Source organism: Paroedura picta, chromosome 2 (genome assembly GCF_049243985.1).
Source record: "Paroedura picta isolate Pp20150507F chromosome 2, Ppicta_v3.0, whole genome shotgun sequence".
Taxonomy (NCBI): domain Eukaryota; kingdom Metazoa; phylum Chordata; class Lepidosauria; order Squamata; family Gekkonidae; genus Paroedura; species Paroedura picta.
In genome coordinates this window covers 125,498,817-125,519,003 of record NC_135370.1, presented here as the reverse complement: position 1 = coordinate 125,519,003, position 20,187 = coordinate 125,498,817, and the positions used below count along the sequence as shown (strand labels likewise).

Genomic DNA, 20,187 nt, shown 5'->3' with positions numbered 1-20,187 from the left:
AGTCAGGTGGATAGGGAATTGGTTAGAGAACCGCACTCAAAGAGTTGTTGTCAATGGTGTTTCATCAGACTGGAGAGAGGTGAGTAGCGGGGTACCTCAGGGCTCGGTGCTTGGCCCGGTACTTTTTAACATATTTATTAATGATCTAGATGAGGGGGTGGAGGGACTACTCATCAAGTTTGCAGATGACACCAAATTGGGAGGACTGGCAAATACTCCGGAAGATAGAGACAGAGTTCAATGAGATCTGAACACAATGGAAAAATGGGCAAATGAGAACAAGATGCAATTTAATAAAGGTAAGTGTAAAGTTCTGCATCTGGGTCAGAAAAATGAAAAGCATGCCTACTGGATGGGGGATACGCTTCTAGGTAACACTGTGTGTGAACGAGACCTTGGGGTACTTGTGGATTGTAAACTAAACATGAGCAGGCAGTGTGATGCAGCGGTAAAAAAGGCGAATGCCATTTTGGGCTATATCAACAGGGACATCACATCAAAATCACAAGATGTCATAGTCCCATTGTATACGGCACTGGTCAGACCACACCTGGAGTACTATGTGCAGTTCTGGAGGCCTCACTTCAAGAAGAACGTAGATAAAATTGAAAGAGTACAGAGGAGAGCCACCAGGATGATCTGGGGCCAAGGGACCAAGCCCTATGAAGATAGGTTGAGGGACTTGGGAATGTTCAGCCTGGAGAAAAGGAGGTTGAGAGGGGACATGATAGCCATCTTTAAGTATTTGAAAGGTTGTCACTTGGATGAGGGCAGGATGTTGTTTCTGCTGGCTGCAGAGGAGAGGACACGCAGTAATGGGTTTAAACTACAAGCACAATGATATAGGCTAGATATCAGGAAAAAAATTTCACGGTCAGAGTAGTTCAGCAGTGGAATAGGCTGCCTAAGGAGGTGGTGAACTCCCGCTCACTGGCAGTCTTCAAGCAAAGGTTGGATACACACTTTTCTTGGATGCTTTAGGATGCTTAGGGCTGATCCTCCATTGAGCAGGGGGTTGGACTAGATGGCCTGTATGGCCCCTTCCAACTCTATGATTCTATGATTCTATATATCTCCAGTCATTTCTTTTGCTGTTACATCAAGAAATTAGACATAAATACTTTCGTAAAACAAAACTCTTAAGGCTATTCAGCTCAGTGAAGACAGAAGCAAACTAGATCAAAGTCTCGTTTGTCCTGGTACTTCTGTCAGTAATGTTAAGGGGTTACAGAACTTATCCTTGTGATACCTTCCCATTTTCACATTCCAGATAACTGGTGTAGTTTTGAGGGTATCCTAAATTACTTAATTAATTTAGCCTCTGAATTTAACTGTATATTCAAGACAATGCCTGACCCGACGAGGGTGAAAACCTACACTGTAGTTCTGAAGGCTTCCCTCCCTATGAAGAAAGCACAATGGCCATTTTTATTTTAATATCTACAATTTTAATGTATTATAGACACAATTTAAACTGTAATTAACTCTGAGATTTATAGAGGGATTTGTTTATATTACATAAATGTGTAATGCATCCTGAGTTTCTGAAGACAAGGCAGAATATAAATCCATAAATAAATATTAATTTACTGAGATTAAGATTATAACCAGCTCTCTGACCAAATTCTTGCAGAACCTGAAACAAATCCTTACATCACTGAATTTGAGTTGATAGCAGTATAAACTTAATTTTCAATTGTATAATTAATCCCCTTAATCCAGGGCATACATAGATAATCAATGGTAAAAGCTCTATAGCTAATACAATAGATATCCTTCTGATATTTCTATTAATAGGTTTGCCACCCCCAGTTAGCACCTGCTATTACAACTGTTCTCCAGATGACCAAGATCAGTTCCCCTGGAGAAAAAGACTACTTTGGAATCACAGAATTATAGAGTTGTAAGGAATCTCCAGGGTCAACTGGTCCAACCCCCTGTGCAAGGCAGGAACTCACAACTACCTGCCTACCCACAGTGACCCCAATTCCATGCCCAAGTGATTCCCCACCACCAACAACAAAAATCTCCATAATTCAGCCTGGCCTGGAAGGAATTCACCTACTATCCCACAGAGGCGATCAGCAATTCCGTGGCAATGCAAGGAAGAGCCACAAGAGACAATGACTGGCACATCCCATTCTGCCCACCCACTCACAATCTGCCTAAATTCATAAAATCAGTATTTCTGTCAGATGACTATCCAGCCTCTGCTTAAAAACTTCCAAAGAAGGAGAACTCACCACCTTCCAAGGAAGCTTGTTCCACTGAGGAATGTGTCAGAATGTCAAATCCATTGGTTCTGGCTGCCTCTGGGGCAACAGAAAACAACTCCATTTTCTATATGACAGCCCTTCAAGTATTTAAAGATGGTTATCATCTTAGTCATCTTCTCTCTAAGTTAAATGGACTAAGTTCCCCCAACCTTTCCTCACCTGCAAATTTAATAACTCCTTCATCCAAATAATTTATAAATATGTTGAACAATATATTTCTTCACAAGTATATATTTTATGAACATATAGTGCTACTCCTCCCCCTTCTTTATTTGTCTGCCCCTTTTAAATAAGTTGTACCACTCAATCCTATTATTTCAGTTGTCAGTTATCCTACCAGGTTTCTGTAATAACTTTTAGACCATAGAACCCTTCATTTATTAGGACTTCTTTTTCATCCTGCTTGTTTCTCATATTCTGAGCATTAGTGTAGAGACATTGTAATCCTTCATACGAGTACCACAGGCTTGTAGTTTTTGAACTTTCCGGTAAATTAATAGTTCCCTACATGTGCGCCATTCCCTTTAAATCTGCAGTGTTCTCATCTATAGTTATTTTTCTTCCCTTTCCTATGCCTTGGCCATTAACAGGAAGAATGGTGACAACACAACCTGTGCTTCCAAGTCCTTCACTTCCCCCCCCCAAGGCCATGTAGTCTTGTTTCATATGCTCCACATTGCACTAGGCAGTATCATTTGTTCCTACATGAATGAGCAGGAAGGGCTATCTGACCTTGGGTTTTACAAGTCATTCCACCCTTTCAGAGAAATCCTTGATTCTCATGCCAGTTAGACAGCATACCTCCTGAGACAAGTCCGGTCAACACACTTTGGCTTCTACACCTCTCAACAGGGAATGCTCAATAACCAGCACATATCCCCTAGTCCTAATATGTTAGGGAGCAGAAGAACTAGTCCTCTTAACTGCAGGGGCCCGTGAAACATCTTCAGAGCTTCGGGAGAGTTGGGGGAATAGCCTTTGTCCCTGTGGTTCAGAGTCACTATCTACAGGCAGATCTTGGAAACAATTTCTGAGAATCAGAGGGGCAGAACATCTCCTTGCTTGTCGACACCTCTGGGTCACATTCTTCCATCCGGTGTCATCTTGTATTGGGTTCTCCTCTAATTGGTAAGACACTTTTCCCACCTCTCCCAAATGCCCTCCCAAAAGTGCTCCAGGAGTTCCTTCCAAGAACACTTGGAGGGTGGACTCTACGGCAGTGGTCCCCAACCTGCGGGCCGCGGCCCGGTGCCGGGCCGCGAAGGCCATGGCGCCGGGCCGCGGCTCCCTCTCCCCACCCCCCCCCCGCAGTAAAAAACTTCCCAGGCCGCAAGCTTGCGGCCTGGGAAGCTTCTTACCGTGGGAGGGCGGGGAGAGGGAATCAGGGCCGGGCCACGCCCGCGCATCGGGCAGCTCTATGGCATTATACGCCGCCAAGGTTTCTCAGCAGGGATCATTTATTCCCATTCAAGAGCTGGTAGCCCTATTATTAATCCCATTATTATTAGTTACTTGATTTTTAGGATTTGGGCATTGCTTATGCTCTGACCTGGATAGCCAAGCTAGACCGATCTCATCAGTCCTGACACTAAGCAGGGGCCAATAAATGCTACCTGTCTTGTAATATAATATTATAATTATAAATATAAATTGAGAAACCACCTTAGTACATTTTTATGCTAAAACGTGTGCTTCCATTAACAGTTTAACAATCACGTTGTCGAAGTCTTTATACATATTTAATCTAACTGGAGCATTTCAACTATATCTGATTTTTCTTACTTGCAGTACTTCCATTAGAAATTTAGGTGCTGTCTATTTTGTAAAGAATTAAAATATATTTATTGCTGTTCCTTCTGCTATTAATTAATTCCCCTTCCATACACTCTCCAAAATCTGTTACTTCTCCCTCCAACTTATAAAACATAAGATAGGATAGACTTATATTTTGTGGCTTATTTAGCCTACCTGTTCCATTATATTCTGTCACTATATAAACTGCAGTAACACCAATTCAAGATTTTTCTTTCAGCAGTTGCTCCAAACGGACCATTAAATTGGCCTTTCTCAAAGATTCTGGAAGGCCCCATAATTTTAAGTTATATTTCCAATTCTCATTTAGGGCCTCTTCTGGAGTCCCAATTCTTTTTGTCTCTTCAGTTTCTCTGCCAGTTCCTTCACAACAGACCCCTGGGAAATTAACTAGGTATTACATTCTTTCTGTGATGGTTTTAAATCAGCATTTTATCTATTATACTCTCTAAATTTCTTTTCAACCACTGAATTACTCCCCTTATAATTCCATTCAACTTAATGTCTATTTTTACTTTCCAAAAGGCCTTCATATTTCTTATCATGTTCCTCTAATATTTTTTCAAACAGCTTTTCTTTCAGTCATGTTTAAAGTCAGTATTTCTTCTGACTCCTTGAATTCTTTGCCTAATAACTCTTTTAATGCTTCCATGAATACAACTTGTAGATTAATTTCCTCTTCTGCCTTGTCTTGATTTCTTACTTTTTAAGGTATAATTATCAAAAGGGAACTTTTTTCCTGATTACCCGAAGGCTCCATAAAATTTTAATCCCTCTATATTAGATATTTAAGACTTGATACTACCCTGATTTCATCAACAAGTAATTGATTGCCAACTCTTTATTTAAATCTCAAGAATTAAAACCTCCAAATCAGATAGTTCTACAAATAATCATAGCATGTTCAAAACTAGAAAAAATAAACTTTATTTATTTATTTACTGAATTTGTATCCCACTCATCTCCTGCAGTGCTGAACTCAGGCGACTCACATTTTAAAAGACATACACAAATGACACATAACGTTCATCATTATAACAGATTAAAACCATTTAAAATCTAAAATAAATAAAAATCTAAAATAAATAAACAAATAGCTTTATCTTCAACTGGTGCCTATATATACCACTTACCTATATATAGCTTTATCTTCAACTGGGGCCTATATATACCACTCATTTCAACACCTAAGATCTCCAGCAGTTTAAAAGAAATTTAAATTTTATTTATATATAAAAGTAATATGATCCCACAGAATTATTATTCCTAAATAAACCCAATAAATTTATATAGGCAAAATTGTAAATGCTTAAACATGCAAATGACTGATGTCCTTAATTATATTAAAAAATAGATGTCAATAATTGAATGAATAGATGATCAGTTCATTAAGTTGATCAGAGACAAGGAAATCATTTCTCCGCTACATCAGTTCAGGCAGGCAACCAGCTCTTCATTAGACCAAATAATTAATTCTCTATTGAATTAATTATACAAGTATCAGAGCAAAATATTAATTAAATACCAAACTGATTAGTCCCTCCAATAAATGAATTATGAAATTCTAATATGTTAGGACTCCTCAACATGGTGCCCATGAGCACCATGGTGCCTAATGATATCTTTCCTAGTGCCTGCGTAGGGTTTTTTTGAAAGTAAGTGTAGCCAGATCATTGGTTTCACTTCCTGTGGCAGCCATTGGGTTGTTGTGCCCATCCTGCCATGTCAGAATTCCAAAGATGCTTCCAGACTCAAAAAGGTTGGAACACTGATCTAGATGAACTTTCATTTAAAGACTCTTTTTTGGGGGCAGCAGGTGGAACGAGATTAAATAAAATCCACAGAGCGGATTAAATAAAAGAGTAAGGGCTGGTGGGAGGAGTTAGGGCGGGCTCTGTCCGGGATAAAAACTCTGAGTGGCAATCCAGGGCCAAGTGGCCAATTGGGAAGCGCGCCTATTGGCCACTTGTCCTGTCCCAAGGACAGCTGGCCGCTAACTCCACACTCCTCCCGACCGCCATCCTTGCCAGATGGCAGCTGGCCAGGAACCTTGCCCCACGGCGCTGCCCTCCGGGGAAAACACTTCCCCTCGACACACCGCCTGCCCTGCCCCGGCTACGCGCCTCCAGATGCCACCCGAGCGTCCGTTCCCGCCCGCCAAAGCCCCCGCCCTTCCCACCCCGCTTGACTAGCGACATCCCCAGCACCCGGCGCCCACGTCCTTCCCACCCCCACCCCCCACTTGCTGATCCCCGCTTAGCCGCCTTTCCCACAAATTCCCCGCTGCCACCCCCGCCCAAACCCTTCCGCAGACGCCTCCATGCTCCCAACAGCCTTCGCCGCCCCCGGCCAGAGAGAAGATAAAGATCCAAAATGGCGGCGCTACCTTCCAGAGCGCCGCCTCCACGCTCCACAATCTCCGCCACCAACCCCGCGCCGCGCCACATTGCCGCCAGCCTCAGCACTGCCCGCAAAACGCCGTCGCCGCAGCTCACGGCCTCACAGGAGCCGCCCCCGCCCACCAATGGTAGGCCGCTTCCCCGCGATCCGGCACCAGCCCCGGTAAGACCTCCCATGCTCTGCTTCTGCGGCCACATGGACACCACCCCCAGCCTCCCTGACCCGCACCATGCCATCCAGGCCTATGGAGAAGCCTTAGCCAGTCAGCGGGGGGGAGGCCACTGCCATCTAGCGCCCATTTTATTTAGGATTAAAATGGGCTTTAAATCTAGTCAGCATATAAAAGGCAAAGAAGGACCCAGTCAAACACCTGGTTCCTGCAAGGTTCTTGCCTCCTCTTCATCCAACTCCAAGGAAAACTCCAAGGTCAGGTCCTTTGCCACCTGCCTACTGTGTATTCCAAGATGCAGTTTCAGACACTTTCTTCATTTAAACTGGGTACGATACAGGAGTTGCATAGCAAAACTAGTTGCCCAGTTCAGTAGCCAAGCATTAAGAATACCATGGTTTCTTACAACAAATAGCAGCTGCACATGGATCCTTAAGCAGAAAAGATCTTGCTGAAAGGGAGTAAACCAAATCTGTACCAGCACAAAAATAAGAGCAAGAAATATGCTCTTAAGGTAATTAAATCCTAGCTGAGGAAAATCTCTCTAATTAGTAACAAGGTGTATTAACAGACCTCAGTAGAAAATACAATGTTTATCAAGCCAGGAATAGAATATAAAAAGGCAGTCTAAGTGCCATAATTGAGCTTCAGTAGATTTCTCTGAAATTGTAAAGAGCATACCTCATGATGGATACTTTCAAAATGTACAACAAACAAGCAGGGTGCTCTAACTAAAGTGTCTGAACCGTTTGAAAGTGACTGATTTGTAAAGGTTGTTTTAAATATTCTGAAAAATATATTCAGGCTTCTCCTGTGTTTCTCTCCAATTTGAATTTATATCTTATGATTCTCAAGGGACAAAGCTGATTCTTCTGGGAAAATCTGACACAACCCTAGTTGCTCTGTTCAGCATCTGTAACAAAGGCACTCAGACCAAAGACATACAATTAGCATTTAGCTCTTCAATTGTAATATCCTAACTCTTTATTAATAGCAACTTGCAGAATCACATTCACAATCCAGCAATATCATTAAATTAGATTCTATGAACTAAAGATAACTTGTTACTATAAATACCTGTTTCTTGTCTGAAATGGGGTGATATATCTGACACAAGAGACCAAATGAAAGTACTCCAAGGAATGCAAAGTGCTCAGGTACACATGGTGCACAGAATCTAAATCTTGCTGAAGACTGCACCTTTTAGAATACATTTCAAGGAAATGGTATTGCAAGTTACTCTAGCAACAACTTAAGTGACCAGTGTGAAACCTGAATTATTTCACACTTGATTGATATGGGCAAGCAGCAATAGGCATGAACTTAAAAAGGGCGATTCAGTTTGGAGTGAACCCCCAACCAAACCCTAATCTGAACCAAATGAATCCCACCTGAACTAATTGCAATACTTGCACTAACAAGAGAATGACCATTGGACTTACTGAAGAAGGTCCTTCTCCCCTGGAGTACAGAGGACATCTGCAAGGATGGGTTTTTCCTTCAGCTTCTCAGGGAGGCAGGGGTTAATTAAAACATCCTTCCTCACTTTCTGTCCTGTGTGCAGCATCTCATTCCCCAGTCTGGACACTCCAAAAGCCATAGAGAAGAATAACTGAAACTAGAATTTATTAACCTTAAACAGATTAAATACCTTAATTTGCAAACTTTTTGTTATAAGAACAGGAAGGAAAGAAGAAATCTGCTTCATTTTAATAGGCTCACCTGTGTCTCGCTACCTGAATAGTGTTTCATGTTCTGGAATCAGATCAGGAGGGCCAGATGTCCTCTGTACTCCAGGGGAGAAGGACCCTCTTCGGTAAGTCCAATGGTCGTTCTGCCCCTGAATCGGTGGACATCTGCAAGGATGGGCCCTTCTAAAGCCTAACATGGGTACTTTAGACTGGTTCCAGAACATGTTGCCAGATTCGCCTGTCAAAGGCAGTGTCGGCCAAACTGTATTGATCTATCTTGTAGTACCTGGTAAAGATGGCAATAGATGACCATGTTGCCGCTTTACAGACTTCTAGAACTGATGCTCTGTTTACGAAAGCTGCATTAGCAGATGCACTACGAATGGAATGTGCCGTGATATTGGTAAGTAGTGACAAAGTAAGCAATTTGTATGTTTCAGTCATGTAGATTCTCAGATTTCTAGTGATCATTGCCTTGGACATCTACTGTCTCATGTTCGGAGGAATTACTGAAAAGAAAATAACGTCAGATCTTCTTATGCTTTCTGTGAAAATTAAGCTTTAAGAGTTCTCAGAACCAATGAGCCATTCTCATTCTGCAGGATGTCTTAGATCCAGAGAGACTGATGGAAGAATGATTTCTTCTGTGGAGTATGGTGTCTATCGTAGGTCTGAGGGTCAGATCTGGGTGTAGCACCACCTTGTCCTTGTGAAAGGAACATAAGTCTAATCTTTTGGATAAGACTTCCAATTCTGACATGCATTTTTCTGATGTAATGGCTATGACAAATATCACTTTTATACCCAAGTGTGCTTGCGACAGGCTCGAATGGAACCTCTGTCAGAGCTTGTAAGACCACATTCGGTTTCCATGTTGGGGAACTATGTATCTGTGGCAAGGCTCTGCAGTTGCCCCCTTTGAGAAATCAAACTATGTGCAGAGGTGAGAGAGTTGAAAACCTTCTGCCTGTGCACAAACAGTCACATTTGCCATTATTTGTCTTAAGGTGGCTGGTTTTAACCCTGAGCCACCATGTTTTGAAGGAAGTTCAGAGTCACTGTTACTGAAAGCTTCAGGTAAATTCACTTTATTCTTCCCCACCTCATGAAGGCCTTCCAGGTGATATTGTAATGTCTAGAATTTGAATCTCTCCTGGAAGCTAGGATTGTCCCTACAACTTCCTGTGAGTACCTGCCATCAGTTAGATGTCTCTATTCAATTTCCAGATGGTCATTCTCATCCAGTCTGGAACTGGATACTAAAAGGGACCCTGGTTAGTAAGCCTGGCATCTGTGGAAGCTTGAATGGTGGTTCCACTGCCAGTTGTACCATGATTGAGAACCAGGGTTTCCTGGTCTAGTATGGCGCCACCAGGATGATCGCTGCTTTCTGTTGTATGATTTTGTTTGGGAGCAAGAGCATTATAGGGATCACCAGGAATGCATAAAGGATCCCTTCTGGCCAGTCTGACCTTGGGGCTTCTATGCTTTTGCTTTGTCTGACGGAATCTGAACGTAAATCTGGGTACCTGACTGTTCTCTGTCGATGCTAGTAGGTCCATGATTGAGGTCCCAAAACTCTGTACTATTAACCTGAATGCCACTGTCTTCAGTGATCACTCGCCTTCTCGCAGGTCCTGCAGCTTAGCCAGACCACCTGTGTATTTAGGATTAATTTTATTATTATTATTGTTGTTGTTGTTGTTGTTATTGTTGTTATTGTTATTATATTTATACCCCGCCTCCCCCCGAAGGCTTGAGGCGGCTTACATAACCCTGTCCCCTAAAACCATAAAATAACAATAAGATCCGATAAATTTACAATAATGGCAACAACGATGGCTTAATCTGCTCATTTGGTCTCCGCATCCTCAACTACAGGAGGGGGGGTGACACTCTCTACCGCCAGTTTGTGAGGGGGGGGCTGATCTTCTTTCCGCCCGGCCTCAGTTATAAGCCTGGCGGAAGAGCTCCGTCTTACAGGCCCTGCGGAATGCTGGTAATGTGTTCTGTCCGTTCTAGAATCCTGGTTACCTCCTGCAGAAGGCTCTGGATTGGGAACCCTCAGATGTTGTGGTAGGCTCTGGCTGCTATGAAATCCATCGGTATCAGCAGGTGTCTGTGTATGATCCACTGCTTGAAGTGTTGTATTGCCAGTAAGATTGCTCTCACTTCTAGTATTTTGATTGGTAGGCTTGCCTCTTCCTTCATCCAGGTGCCCTGGACGGTCATTCAGTCCAGGACAGCCCCTTCCCCAATCTTTCAGACTCGCATCTGTGAAAATTTGAATCTGTCGGGACACTGAGCAAAAACTCTCCTGGGAGAGATGTTTCTCTTGCACCACCAGGAGAGACTCTATTTCAACTGATGGTTCAGCTTGACTGACATGTCTTTCCCTACTGTTATGGGGAATGAAATGGCCCAAGAAATTTTTGTAACCACCTTGCATGCCATCTGCCCACCTTGCATGCCATTTGCCACTAATAGGCCCTGCATTCTTGCCAGAGTCAGCAGTGACATGCTCTTTTTCTTCATCAGCTCCTTGATGATGTTCTGCGTTTTGAGGAACCTTTTTCTCCGGATGAACTTCTTTTGTATTGTATCTATGATTATCCCCAAGTGGAGAATCGACTGTGTTGGGGGAAAAATACCTTTATACTTGTTGACCAGGAAATCAAAGTCCTGTAAGGTCTTTAGCACCTGTGAGGTGCTGCTCTGCGCGCTGGCTCAAATACTCGATCTCACGAGAACGTTGTAAGAGATATGGATGCAAGTGCATTCCTGATGTCCTGAAGATCACAATTAGGTTGACCACTGTTGGTACTGTCACAAGGCTGAACAGGAGGGCTCAATACTGGTAGTGATCTTCCCTCTGCAGAACCAGATAATCTACAGTGAGATGGGTACACAAATGTATGCTTGGTGAGGTAAGAACAATGGTTGTTCTCCCTCAGAAGCGGAAGACATCTTGGGACCTCCCTCAGCAGTGCCCCGATGGGTAGGAAGTTGCTTACGAAGAAATTACCTTCTCCAGGACTGCCCTACAGAAAGCGGCATCAGCCAAGCTGAAATGGTCCACCTTATACTGTTTTGTAAAGGCGGAGTCTGAGGACCAAGTTGCAGCTTTGTAAATTTCTTTAACCGATATCTGGTTGTGAAGAGTTGTCGTTGTAGCTGCACTAAGGCCCAAATGCACCAGAAATTCCATCTAGAACCTGGGTGCCAGAAGCCTTATATGCTTCAATGATTCAGTCTTTGATACACTTACAAAGCTAGTTTACTGTTTTTCTTTGAAATAAATATTAAAAAGTTATTGTTATTTTCCTCCTCATCATCAGTATGTCCAAACAGAGCTTCGGCTGTATCTGGTGTGAGGCTATCTGCATAGACACTGTCATCATCACTGATTTCACAGTCATCACCATCACTGCTGTCATTATCATATAAACGCTGTCTTCACTGTCATCCATAGCATTACTAATGCCACATTTCTTGAAGACACGTTGCACCATGTCCTCTGGAATATCTTCCCATGCATCACGAACCCACGTTACTATCAGTTCTATGTCGGGCTTCATCAGATGTCCAACTTTTCTCAGTTGGGCTTGACCAAATGACATCCATTCATGCCACATCTTTCACACACGGTCTTTGAAATTTTTATTTAAACACACATCTAGGGGCTGCTATACAGATGTAAGCCCATCTGGAATAATGGCCAAAGTAACTTGAGAAGACTTTGCCAATTTTTTAATGTCATCAGATGTGTGGGCTCTGGACATATCCCAAATTAACAATGATGTTTTTTTTCTTTAAGCCTGATCCTGGTCATCCATTCCAAATTTCTTCCTGCCATTTTTTGTTCTGTCTTCATTCATCAACCCTTTAACATGTGCATGCACTGTAATTCGTGGTGGGAATTTGACCTTTTAAAAATAATGACTGGCCACAGCTTGGTTCCATTAGCCAAACATGACAGAACAACTGTGAAATGTTGTTTTTTTCATTTCCTGTTCTGTTGCTTGGAAGATCAAAGGTCATAGGTGTTTCATCCATATTCCCAATATTTTCCAGGTCATACTTATGGATCTTTCTTTGTTTTATGATGAATGAATGGAATGACATCACTTTTTCATCAAGGTCTTTTGGCAACTTCTGTGCAATCTTTGTTCTTTGCCTCAAACATAGGGCAAACCAATTCATGAAGCAGGTATACCATCCTGCTGATGCAACAAAATTTTCAATGCCTGGTGCTTTTAATTTGTCATCTTTAGCCATTTGAAGGGCACGTAAGTGAACTCCCATGCATGTTACGCAGTAACCATTTTGACGACACTCCATAACCCACTTATGCAATTCAGTCTCTAGAGCCACATATGAAGATTTTGAACCACGTCGAGCTTTTTTTTGCCTTTGGATTCTTTTCCAAGGCATCTTTCATTTTCCACGATTCCCTCACTTGTTTTTCGTCAACACCAAATTCCCTACTTGCAATACTTTATTGCCTTCTTCTGCTCTTGACACAACCTTAAGTCTAAACCAACTTCATATGATCTGTGATTTTGTTTTGGTCCAGGATTAGAAGTACTGGGATCCATATCTTAAAGGAATTTTTTTCAAAAGACTTTGAAAAAGAATGCCATACCATAGCGATTGAAGTCCAGCTCCAAACCCCCCCCCCCCAGTTATAGTTCTTAGAAGAGGTCAATTTACAGTAAAAAACAGTGGTGTCCCGGCAACTATACATATATAAAAGTAAAATCAATTGGCAATAGAATGCGGCAAGACAGAGACTTCACCAAGGAAAACAGATACCCTCCAAAAGAATCATAGAGTTGGAAGGGGCCATACAGGCCATCTAGTCCAACGCCCTGCTCAACGTACGATCAGCCCAAAGCATCCTAAAGCAATCACACTCAAAAGACACGACAAAACCCAAAATGGGTTTAAATCACTTTCCTGTCACCAAATATACTCTTCTTTACTGCCAAGAATCCTCACTCAGCCAAGGAAGCCTGCTGGGTGACCACTGACCTGTCTCATACTCAGCCAAATGGTATGAGCCACAGTACTTTGAGTCTCCATTGTGGAAAAGGCAGAATTAACATGCAAAATCATGTAAGATGCTTTGATCCACATTATGTCCTCCATACCTTTCTCTTATCCAGCAAAGCCTGCTTTGTTTGTGTAGCTTTGATTGCCTGGTAGGCCTTCCTTTTCTTTAGCAGGTTTTTGGGAACCAATGGTTATTTTCCTTTTAGGTCTAAAAACAACCAACAAGATCATCACAGATCAGGAGCTACATTTACTAACATGCTACTAAAAGAGGACAGGTGGTGGGAAGATCTAAAGTGTAAAAACAATTACAGTAATATACATTTTAGAATCACTTGCATATGTAGCATACTAAACCTGTCAAAATGAAAACAACGCGATACCTCCACACTTTAATACACCTTCGTTTTATGCCGTTCAGGGTTGCCCAGTCAAGATGTGTGTGCAGAATCAAGTGTTAATTCATTAGGATTGGGTGTATTGGATGAGGTGGCAGGTGGTTAATTTGGTAGGGAGAAATGGAGAATCAGTTTGGGTTGGAGAGAAAGGGGGAATCAATTTGGGTTGGGGAGTAGGTGATTGGATAGTTTGGGGTGATTGGATACTTCGGGGTGATGTAGCATAGTCAGTCTTTAGACTGCTTAGAATCTCAATCATTTTTATCAGAGTGCTGGTTTCTGAAGAACCTTGAGTTGAAGCCTCCCTGGCATGAGGATTGAATTGTATCCTGGACTGCCTTATCTTGGTGTAGGGGGTAGGAGTGCGGACGTCTAATCAGGTGATCTGGGTTTGATTCTGCGCTCCCCCACATGCAACCAGCTGAGTGACCTTGGGCTTGCCACAGCACTGATAAAGCTGTTCTGACTGAGCAGTAATATTAAGGCTCTCTCAGCCTCTCTCAGCTCTCTCAGCCTCACCCACCTCACAGAATGTCTGTTGTGGGGGAGGCAAATGTAAGCCACTTTGAGACTCCTTTGGGTAGAGAAAAGCGGCATATAAGAACCAACTCTCCTTCTTCTCTTCTTCTTCTTTGGCGATTCCTGAACAATAATCCACAATTGAGAAAGGAGTAACTGGTGTATGGCCTTCTTTTTTCTGATGAACTTGGGCATGTCCCGCTTCTTCTCCTTTGAATATGTTAGTACCTTGGCCAGGGCCTCCCCAAATAGCTGCCATGGAACGGGTATGTTGTGATGATAGATTTAGATTAGACGTCAGCCTGCCTGCCAAGCCTGAAACCACATTCTTGCTGCTGAAGAGGAAGCAATGTTATGTGGGTTAAATATGACTGAATCAAGCGTTACATCTCCTACGAAGGACACCACCTGTGATGTTCTGTTGATGTCTTCAGCAATTCTTTTATCCTTGTCTCCCAGCAATTGGACCATTTTCCTAGCCCAGACAATGGTGGCCTGTGAGATGATTGAAGAGATGGATGATATGCGTAGTGTCATGGGTGCTGCTTCATGTGACCTGCATAGAGCATAATCTGTCTTTTTACCCATGGCAACTTTTACTGATCTTTCACCATGTTTGGAAAGTAGCCCAGGAACCTATAACATCACCACTGCAGCATCAACAACTGGAACCTGCAGAACTTGCTCCACATAATCAGGTAAGGTATACCTTTTTTTTTTTTTTTGCATATGATGGAAATTGTTTATTTGCCATGGGTTTTGCCCATTCCTTTCTAAATTGCCTCTCAAAGTAATCAGGTAATAGAAATATTTTAAGGGAAGCTTCTTCAGGGGGGAAAAAACTCAGACTTCCCTTTGGGGCATTTTGCCTTGCTAGGGCTTTCCTCTTCCTCCTCCACAGGAGAAGGCTTCATATCTAAAGCAACCGAGGTTTTATCCAGTAAAGAATGGTTGTCCTCCATTTTGAAAAAGTGTTCTGAGAGTTCTGGCAACTCTATATCAAACTCTAATTCTTCAAAAGTCAGAAATATCGTTTCAGTTTTATTAGAGTCAAAATCAGAGGAATGCTGTTTCTCTCCTGTTTTGACAGAAAAAAGAGAGAACCTGTCACAAGCTATCAAATTCTGTATACCAGTGATCCCCAACCTTTTTATCACTGGGGACCGGTCAACGCTTGACATTTTTACTGAGGCTCGGGGGGGGGGGGGGATAGTCTTTTGCCGAGGGACGTCACTGCAGCCTGAGCCCCTGCTTCGCTTGATTTCCCACCGGTGCCCCTGACTTCCCGCCGCCCACTGGGGGGTGCTGCCAGCAACAGCTACGCAGTGCCATGCCAAGGGGGAGCCCCAGCCATGGCAACTGCTGGAGAGTACCAAAGGTGAGCCGGCAGCAACCGGGGAGGAGGACGAGGAGGAGCTGCGGCCTGGTACTAGTCCCCGAACCAGGGATTGGGGACAGCTGCTGTACACAATATAATATTTATGCAATATTCCTTATAATAGAAAAAAGGAGAGAACCTGTATACAGAATTTGATAGCCTGTGACAGGTTCTCTCTTTTTTTCTGTTAATACGTTTATTTAGTCTCTCCTGTTTTGGCCATGTGGTCTCTTTCTGACCACCTTCGTAGGCCAGGAAAGTCTGGGGTTAGAATGGTCTGAATCACAGTCTCTGGAAGGGGGAGGGGGAAAGAAATCCAACCATCCCCTGTGCCTATTCCCCAGGGCCGGCCATAAAAGGCAAATCTGTGCAGCAATGGAACGATTAATTACTTCTAACAAGTCAGGAGAAATAGTGCTTTGCCCACTGGCGTTTACTTGATCCGCTGTAATTTCCAACCCTCCCTGTGATCCCACTGATTTGGAGGCTCCAACACTGCTACCTAGATCTGAAACTTCCTGCTACTTCCATACTCAATGGGGGAATGGGGCCCAGCTGTCCTTGCAGTGTGCGTGTTGGCACGCTTTTGATTCTGGCCACTATTTCCTGCTCTGACCAGATGCGGGACAGTCCCAAGAGTGTCTGCTGGCTTTCCTCCACCGCAGCTGCAGAAACATCTTCCTTGGAGAAATATACTCCCTTGGCAGAGGCTGGAAAGAACTGGGACAGAGAGGCATGCCTACACCTGAAGCAGGTAGGGAAAAAATGTGAGCCTACCTCCCTGAATTGAGGGATGAAAACACCCAAGATAACTTCTGTCTCTGGGGGAGAAGTGGAATTCACTTCCAAGAATTTAGTGATGATTTTAGGCATAGACAGCTTTAAAAGCAGATTATATAGATTTATGGAGGGTAGATCTATCAGTGGTTACTAACCATGATGACTAAATGAGCCTCAACATTGAGAGGCACTAAATCTCTAAATCCCAGTGCCAGGAGACTACATTAAAGGAAAGTCTTGGTCTCTATGTCCTGTTGTTCGCCCCTAAATGACACAGGATGTTGGACTATCCTTTCATCAGATCTTTTGATAAAATGTCTTGAACAGTCATGTACCTCCCTTTGATAAGCATCATTTTTTGAGATTATATACCCCTTTATATTGTAACAATAAAAAAATAGTAATAGCAGGGTTTAGGTGATCTAGCAGATAAAAGGAATTGGATCATCTTGCAATAAGCTAAAAAGGAAATATTTTCCAAATAGTATTTTAAAACTTAATTCCTAGGAATCACGTATAAGGGCATTCCCATAAAATATACACCAGCATACCAACCTTCCCTAAAGAACAGTCACATAAACACTCATTAAAGTACTTCATTAACCTACTACCCATAATGGGCTGTGCATTCAGCCAAGTGGGGAAAAAAAGCTGTAAAATAATTTGGGACAAATTGAAGGCATAAGAAGAAAGTGATCTGGGCTGAGGGATTTAAAAAATGCAGGCATGAAAACATGTCCTCAAATAATCTATCTTCGTAATATGTTCCCTGATAAAGGAATCTACAACTGCAGTACCAAGTTCCTGAATCCAAAGTTTTAAGTAAAAAATCTTAAACCAGGATCTGAAAGAATCTACTTTTACCAGAATAACTAAAAAATACTTTAAAAGAAAATGGAAAGCCAATTGTCAAGCACTAGCCTCCAAGGATAATTGACACAACTTGGCATGTGTGAAGACAGACTGGTATTTGGCATATACACAAACACAGCATGGGCAGGAAAGGTGGCAACTCCCGGCAATATATCTTTATGCTGTCCACCAGAGACATCCCCACCGGATTTGTGACAAGATTGCTTGATCTCTTTGCGTCTGAATGATGTAGCGGACAGCTGGTTTGAGTTGCTCATTACATCACCTTAATTGCCTCAGCCCTGGCACATGAAAACCTTTGGCTAACTATAACTGGGGAAGGTTTCTTGGGTGAGCAGCCTCATTGAGAGTCCTGGCTTCCATCCACAAGGACTCTGTTGGTTTGGACGCCAAAATGCGCACAATGGGTAAAGCATTTTCTTAGAGGAGGTACTTTCCTGGACTACGCTCATCTCCCAGCTATAGGGGCAGACGAGATATAGTTAGAGTTTTTCCTTTGGACTCTGTCACACTATTTTATTTGTACTGCTACTCTGTTTTGTTGTAGTCTTAGAATATTTTTAATATACTTCTTTGGCTATGATGTATTTTATTGGCTTTCAATGTCCCCTAGGACCCACGGAGGGACAGCCTGAGTGTGGCATACCTCTGGGGGGCAAGAGGGAGACCTCAAAAGTCCCACACAGCATGTGCTGCCCATAGTTAGAAATTCAGAATGCCCAGTGTTGCTTATTAATATTACATTAAACTGTAAAGAAATTATGTTTCTCTTTACGAGAGGGAATGCTGGGATTTGTATGAAAACACAACCTTCCTCCTTGACCAGAACGAAATTGGTTGTACATACTTTACATGCGGGTTAGTTGCCAGCCCAGAAAATATTTATTTGCTTTACCCTTCCCTTCCTGGCTTCCTTTTTGCATTAGACTAGCTTGTGCTCTGGCACCAGACAGAAATATATAATTCCACCTAGATTAGATCACCTTAAGAAATGCTAATGGAAAAATCGCTGCTGTGTGTCTGCAATAAATGTTTTAAAATCTGTTCTCATCTCAAATCCGGACCACTTTTCTCTCCGAAGAGGTCTACTAGTTTGAGGCAGAACAATGCAATAGCACACCAACCACACATTTAGGAACATTGGTCAACTTACAAAGACAAATTAACGAAAGATCAAAAGATTCATTTACCAACTGAATTCAAATAGCCACCCCCAAAAGCAAAAGGAATAACATTCATAGGAAAAACCTGAATCACTCTGGTAATATAACACCTCCTGCAATACCTGAAAACAGTTAATAAACCATTGATACAATTTCTTCAGGATAGCCCTTTGATGAAATGACCAACTTAAATAGTAAGAAAAAAGAATCTCAAGCTACGTAAACTTTACTTGTTGGATGTGTATATTATCAATAGACTACCAGTATTATGAGTTTTCTTATAAAATATTGGTATAGTATTTTTATTTTAGTTAATTTCTAAAGCTTCAAAGTTGCAGTAATTGAAAAAGCTATTTAATAACCTCTAGAGTACAACATGCAAATGAGATAACACAATCATATCATCATCTGAATATAATAACAGTGGGGTCTCTTGATTAGCTAAACAAAGAGGGTAACAGTTCTTACCAAGAAAAGTGGACAAATTATTTAAATATAAATTAAAGAAAAAGGGGCTAACAAGCATCCTTGCCAAACTCCTGTCAAGCCACCCTTGGTTACAGTAAACTTCTGCACCCTGGCCAGCTTGGGAGTTCTTCAGTCTACCACAATAACTTCCCATCTATTGTAGATGTCCTTAATTTACTTCAGAGTCGGTGATTGCTGTCAAATGGGTCAATGAGATCCATAAATTCTCCATAAAGGACACCTGGAGAGGACTGCATTTCTGAATTACATGGGAAAGCATCAAACAGTGACTCGAGGTGGAGTATCTATTTCTATAACCAATTTGCTTCCATCCTAAAATATTGCCTCCATCCATTCCAACAAAAGATTTGACAATTAAGAATATAATTGCCCTAAACAAGAAAGCAGGCTAATCGGGGGATAAAATGCCAGATAGGAAAGTTTCCCTTTTTAAAATATAGGGACTATAATGGCTGGTGTAAATAAATGCCTGGGAAGGGTATTTGGTTTGAAGGAGTATTTAAACCAATTTTTCCCTCTGGTCTGGAGGCAGGCCAGGATAAGACAGCCAATTGTTCACCTAGCTGAAGGCAATGGAATGGCCAACCCCGCCCTCTCTTCCTCCAGGCAGGAATAAGAGACTGGGAGGTTTGAAATACTAGACAGAGAGGAAGGATATTTCTTGAGATATTTCTCCAGGATATGCTTCTTCGACCCAGCTTAGCCTAGTGAGTGGGTAGGAAAAAGAGAGTTGATAAAACTGAGGGGAACAAGGGAAGTCTGTTTTGTGCTGAATCTATCAGATGAGTCAGATCTCTCACCTCAGATCTGGAGAAGCGGCCATTGGGCATGCGGTCACCTGAAGAGTTGTAGCAAGCTTTACACTAATGGAAACTTTATAAAAAGATGAAACTTCTCAATAAAAGGAATCTATCCTATATTTTGACATCTGTCAGGGCAACAAGGACAGTGGCAGCATTGGCTTTTTTATTTTGTTTTGTGTTGGCCTATCAATAAAAACTGAATGTTGGGTGCCTTTATTTTTCTCTTGGGCGCAATCTACAACCAAGGTATTAGCCATGGAGCACTAGAAGAAGAAAGATGCTCTTCATGTTCAGTACTGTACTGATTTTCAATATGCCTCGAAGGCAACACCAGACAGAGTCAAGGGCCAGCAATGACATAGATCTTCTATGACTGGAAGC

The 20,187-nt window shown here is 42.3% G+C and overlaps 1 protein-coding gene and 1 long non-coding RNA gene across 13 annotated transcripts in view; one reads left to right on the top strand and one right to left on the bottom strand.

The window, feature by feature from the left end:
• The window catches only part of GPHN (gephyrin), a 357,972-nt gene that overhangs the window by 305,607 nt on the left and 32,178 nt on the right, over positions 1–20,187 (bottom strand). The gene's annotated exons all lie outside the window — the stretch shown is intronic.
• Positions 10,426–16,577, top strand: LOC143830255 (uncharacterized). Its single transcript, XR_013228394.1, has 3 exons — positions 10,426–10,504; positions 14,780–15,018; positions 16,318–16,577. It is a non-coding gene; the product is annotated as an uncharacterized LOC143830255 (long non-coding RNA).